This window comes from Tenrec ecaudatus, chromosome 2 (assembly GCF_050624435.1).
Source record: "Tenrec ecaudatus isolate mTenEca1 chromosome 2, mTenEca1.hap1, whole genome shotgun sequence".
Lineage (NCBI taxonomy): Eukaryota > Metazoa > Chordata > Mammalia > Afrosoricida > Tenrecidae > Tenrec > Tenrec ecaudatus.
In genome coordinates, this window is record NC_134531.1 from 98,159,420 (window position 1) to 98,165,185 (window position 5,766).

Genomic DNA, 5,766 nt, shown 5'->3' on the forward strand with positions numbered 1-5,766 from the left:
AGGAAGGTGGTGGTGTCTTGGAGTGTCCTGTCAATTGTCACTCACAGTGGCCCTATAGAAGAGACTGTCCTATAGGGTCTTAGAGTCTCTCGTCTTTGGGAAATCAGATTGCTAGATAGTTTCACCCATGAAGCAGCTGGCAGATTCTAACTGGTGAACGTTTGACTTGCAACTAAGGGCTTAACCGTTTAAAGCCTACTGAAATAAAAGGCCAAATTTAAGTAGCTAAAACCAAAAAGCTTAAGTCCAGAGCATATGCTCTTAATCAATAAGGCTCCATTTATAACTTGAGGTTTTGTTTTCTTTTTTAAGTTTGTAAAACCTGCAATCTAGAACAACATTTTATAAATGAGAAGATAATCCTAGGGAAAGTGGGTGACTTATAAGTCATGTAGAATTTGGATTCAGATTTATAATGCAGGTTTCCATTTCTTATTTCAACATCCTTCCAATTTTTCTGTCTCCATGCCTTTATATAATATAAATTCTGATATATGTGGAAGTTCATATTTTGGTAACTACAAATCTGCACTGTAATTACATTTGTAATTTTAAAACATCATGTTATAAATCCAAGAAGATATATTAGAGTAACAAGCTGCATTATAAACTTTAAAACAGTGATTTTCAACCTTCCTTGTGCCGCAACTCTTTACTACAGTTCTTCATGTTTTGGTGACCCCCAACCTTAAAATTATTTTCTTTGCTATTTCATAACTGTAATTTTGCTACTGTTATGAATGATAATGTAAATGTCTTATATGCAAGATGTATTTTCATTGTTACAAATGGAACATAATTAAAGCATAGTGATTAATCACAAAACAATATGTAATTATATATTGTGAAATATTTATGTCTAATTACAATTAAAGGAAATTTTGTCTTGAAGCATGGTGTAGCATGGGTAACAGGCTTAATATAACAACAGTAAAGTACATTGCTACATTTTGCACCAGTATGGGTAAAAAGCCAACGTCAGAGTGAAGGTTGAGATAACTTCTTCTCACCAGATCATAAATTTTTGGGGCAGTCTTTGCAAGAGCACAATGAAGATCATCTTCCACAACAAGTCTACTTCTGTATTTCAACTTGATAACCAACAAGCTGGAAAATCCTGCTTCACAAAGACATGTGATTGGATATGGAAGAAGAAGGTGCAACACAGTCTCAGACAGAACAGGATATGAAGCAAACACTTGATCCAGAATTACTGGCATTGTAGAGAAATCCGTTCTCACTGCATCGCTGTTAATAAGTTCTATGAACTCCTCTTGTGCTGTCTCAGGAACATCTTCAACTTTGATTGAGAAGGGGCTTCTGGCAAGTGCAAATGGGGTGTCAGATAGATTTGGAAAGTATGATGAAATTTCATCTGCAAGCATGTGCAAGTGTTCTTTCACAGAAATTATCATCGTAATCTCTTTATTTGGTCCAATGTCATGTTCCTCAAAGAATGCAGATAAGTTAGGCAACATGTAAATTTTACTTTCATCCATTTTTTTTTCAAAAGCTGAAGTTTCATTTGGAATGATCAGATCTTTTTAGACAAATCGAGGCATGTTGCTTTTGGTCCTTGCAGTGAGAAATTTAACTCATTCAAGATGGCAAAGATGTCAACCAAGTAAGCTATTTTCTGCAGTTCACTTTTATCACTGAAAAGTGCTTCGAACTGCGGTCTGGTTAAAAAACGTTTTGAGTTCATGCATGCACAGTAGCAATATCGTAGCCAATGAGGTTACCTGAGTCATGATTATTGCTAACTGAAAACTTTTCCCAATACCCCACCATGATGACTTGAAATTTAGTCTGCACTCGCAATTTTTGGTCTCCACGGAGACTGAGTAATCTGGTATAAAAGTAAGTTGTATTTTCTTTGTAAATTTTGTGGAAATAAAGTACCTCTCTTGAGTTACAAGTAAAAAACAAAAAATAAAAAAACAACAACAACAAAAAAACGTTTCGAGTTCATTACAAAGCTCAAAAACACATTTTAAAACTTTTCCTCTCGACAACCATCTCACTTCAGTGTGAAATAGCAAAGCATTACTCAGCGCATCCAACTCATTGCACAGCTGCAAAAAACAGTGGACTGTTTAAAGTGCTCACCTTTAAAAATTGACAGAACTTATGACGCTTTTCAATACTTCTTGTAACTCTTCTGGCAGCATCTTTGTTGCTCATATTTTCCGATGAATCATGCAGTGAGCTCTGATGATTTTGGTGTCTCATTCAGTACCAAATATTGAAATCCAGATCGACATCCTAGCATAGCTGGAGCACCCTCTGTGCAAACACCACCAACTTTTTCCCAAGAGATCTTATGCTCTTTCAGAATGAACCAACTGTGTCAAATACATCATGTGCAGTGGTTGTTGTTTCAAGAGGTTCACAAAAAATAAATTTCTCTCTAAAGTTACCGTCATTATTATATCTCACTAAACCAGTGAACAGTTTGCAAAGTCTGTGTATTCATCAAGCTGAATGCTAAATATTGAAAGTAGAGCAGATTTAATTTCCCGGACTACCTGATCAAGGATATCAGCAGACATGACATTTATTCTTCTGTGGACAGTGTCATTAGATACAGAAATTGCATTCAATTTTGTAACAAATTCGTCTCCGATCATAAGTCAACGTCTTTGGCTGCTGGCAACAGTAAATCCTCAGCAATCGTGTGAGGTTTCATAACTCTGGCTATTAAAAAGGAAGCTTCAATGGCTGCTGTGTTTTGTTTGTGGTACTTGCCACCAGTGTCAAGTCTGGCTTTCTTGAATCCATCAGCTTTGCTTCTAAAATAGTTGGTATCATTGCTGGCAAAGCTTGGATGCTTGCTATCAAAATTGCATTTTAGTTTGTTTGGCTTCATAGTTTCAGCTGATAGCATTTCACAACAAATAACTCATTGCGGTTTCTCAATTCATGCTGTAATTATTGAGGTAAAACCATATTGTAAAAAATCCTCACTAGATTTTCTTTTCTTAACATTCTTCTCTACACAATCTATTGTCCTGGGATGGTTTGCTAATGAAAGTAATATATAACAATAGCTTTAATAATACTAAAGATGATACATGGCATAGTTTAGTCAATGCAGTTCATTGAAGTTTCCTATGATATACCATTCTTTGTTGCTGTTTTACATACCTGTTACTAACACAAAGGGGTTGTATTCACTTCAACCACAGCTGAATATAAAATGACCAATCAGCATCCAGATTAAGTTCCCATATAGTGTGTGTGTGTGTATTTTCAGTAGTTGATGATTTTACAGTGCATGATTTTACATTTATCCAGTAATTATAATTCATGAAGTGTTGTTTTACCTCCAATACTGCTGCTTTCAACACAATAGCTGCTTTTAACACAGTAGCTGCTTTCTACATGGTAGCTACTCTCTACGCAGTATCTGCTCTCTACACATGTGACTGGTCCGCATAAGTCCATTATGGCACCAACCATGTCACATACACCTGTATTTGTACGGGGTTTATGTGATGGGATTGGCATGCTGATATCATCACACTATATGTGGGTGTGTCTGCATATGGGTGGACCTGCCTGGCGACGGATAGAGGAGTGGTGACTCAGTTCCTAAGACCATTGAAAAATGTGTTTTCCAATGTTCTTAGGTGACTCCCGTGAAAAGGCCATCCATCCCCAAAGGTATCGTGACCCACAGGTTGAGAACAACTGTTTTAAAAAAGAAAGAAAGAGAGATACAAAATTTCCTCAATAACAGAGTTAATTTGGGACAATGTCAAAACACTTATATCTCGAACATATATCTTTAAAAACATATACAAATAGGTGGTAAAACCAAAAACAGATGAAAATATGTGCAATAAAAATAGGTCACAACTTACCTCCATGAATTCTAAAATACAAGTGGCTAGGAATAAAGGTCTGATAACCAGAGGATTTCTAAAACACTATACCTTCTTTCTAGGAGAAAGCAAAGAAGCACTGGAGATGCTGAACTTGGAAACTTCAAACAGTCAACAGAGACTCATAGGAAAACTCAGCTGAAAATTGAAAAATAATTGATAATTGGAAGAGTTTTGTGTAGCCCAGTAGCAGGTGAGTGTCAGTGACCAGTGGGTAACCAATGGAAGGAAGAAACAGCAACAGACCATGCCCTGTCAGTGCTTGAAATTAATACTCAAAACTCTCTTTTAGGATCTGTAAGTTGGAGACAAAAGAAACAGGGGAACGAATAAAGATAAGGGAACTACAGAACCAGAAAATGTCAGGAAGCCAGACAGCATGCGCGGTGTAATGAAATTACTTGGTGTGGTTCTTCTCTCAAGAGTTGTTGTAACTCCCACTGAATGACTGGATGGGACCTTGCACATAGGATGTGTGAAACTGTAATGGGGGTTTTGCCATTCCATTGGGTATAAAATGAGGCATTTCAGAAGCAAAACAGAAGAACTCCCACCACCACCAAAGAAGAATGAGGAGTGAAGTGCCCTCTACAGGGATACATAACAGGGATGGCACTGAGACCATCCATGAGACATAGCAGAGAAGCAGTGTGGAGACCACGAGTCAGAGTGCTAGGTCCCTGGCCCACAAATGAGTAAAGCTAGGTATTTAGGGCAGGAGACTGTTTTGCAGAGTAGGATGCTCTTTCGGCATTTAATCAATACCAAAGGGGTTTTGTCTAAATAGGGCAGAGAGCAAGATTCTATAACTAAGAGGTAAAGATCAGAGAGAGGTTTGCCTCACAGCCTGGGGGAGAGGAGGTATGGTGGACAAAGAAGGAAAATAAACCATATCCTTACCTTCTCTAATAAACTTTATAATAGTGAATATTATCTGTGAGAGGTGTGTGGCCATTTCAATGGATTACTGAGTCCAGAAGAATGGTAGAGTGCCCTTGAGGACAGTTGGTGTCAGAACAGATTAAAGAAGGGGTAGAGGTGGAGGCAGTCTGATTTCTGGCTCATAGAAATCATTCTTGGGCCGATATGAAGTTGGATTCTCCCCCTCCTTTGTGTAGCCACAGAAGATTGGATATACCCCATACTATTTCCTCACTATATTTCTTAATAATTTAGGAGAGCAACAAAAAATAAACCTGTGAACTTAGGAAAATCCATAACCTTAACTTTTAGAAGCTCAAGGAAAATAATTTTACATGAAAGTGAGCAACATAAAACAGCAACAAAAAGATTGATGTCAAATCCCATACAAAGTTTTAAAGCTAAAAAGAAATGATCAGAGTAGCCTGTCTATTGACAATGAAGATAGTTAAGAATTAAGAAGTGTTTTAACTTTTTTGTTATACACAAGGTCAGCTTGAGTCAAAGCCAACATTAATGACAACATCCAACAACAGGCAATAAATGCCCAGCAGAAAGTTGATCCCACAACCACATGAGAAATATGACTACTATTTCTTTCTTTCTTTTTATGTTTGAGCACCTAATTTATTTATTTTTATTAATCATTTTACTGTGGACTCTTACCAATCTTATAACAATTGATAGATCAATTGTATCAAGCACATTTGTACATATGTAGGTCATCATAATTTCAAAAGCAGTTTCTTTCTACTAGAGCCCTTGATACCAGCTCCGCTTTTCTCCCCTCCCTAAATTACCCACCCTCTGAATGATTCATCAATTATATATTACTATTGCTATTTTCATATCTTATACCATCCACTGTCTCCCTTCATGCACATTTCTGTTATGTGTCTCCTTTGGTGAAGGGGCAGGGAATGGATATATTTCCATCATGTAATCTGTTCCCTTCTCC

The 5,766-nt window shown here is 37.0% G+C and overlaps 1 non-coding gene across 1 annotated transcript; it reads left to right on the plus strand.

Moving 5' to 3' along the window:
• The first annotated feature begins 1,703 nt into the window (after nucleotides 1-1,703).
• On the plus strand, nucleotides 1,704-1,840 carry LOC142441892 (U4 spliceosomal RNA). The gene has a single exon (XR_012783180.1). It is a non-coding gene; the product is annotated as a U4 spliceosomal RNA (small nuclear RNA).
• The last annotated feature ends 3,926 nt before the right edge of the window (nucleotides 1,841-5,766 follow it).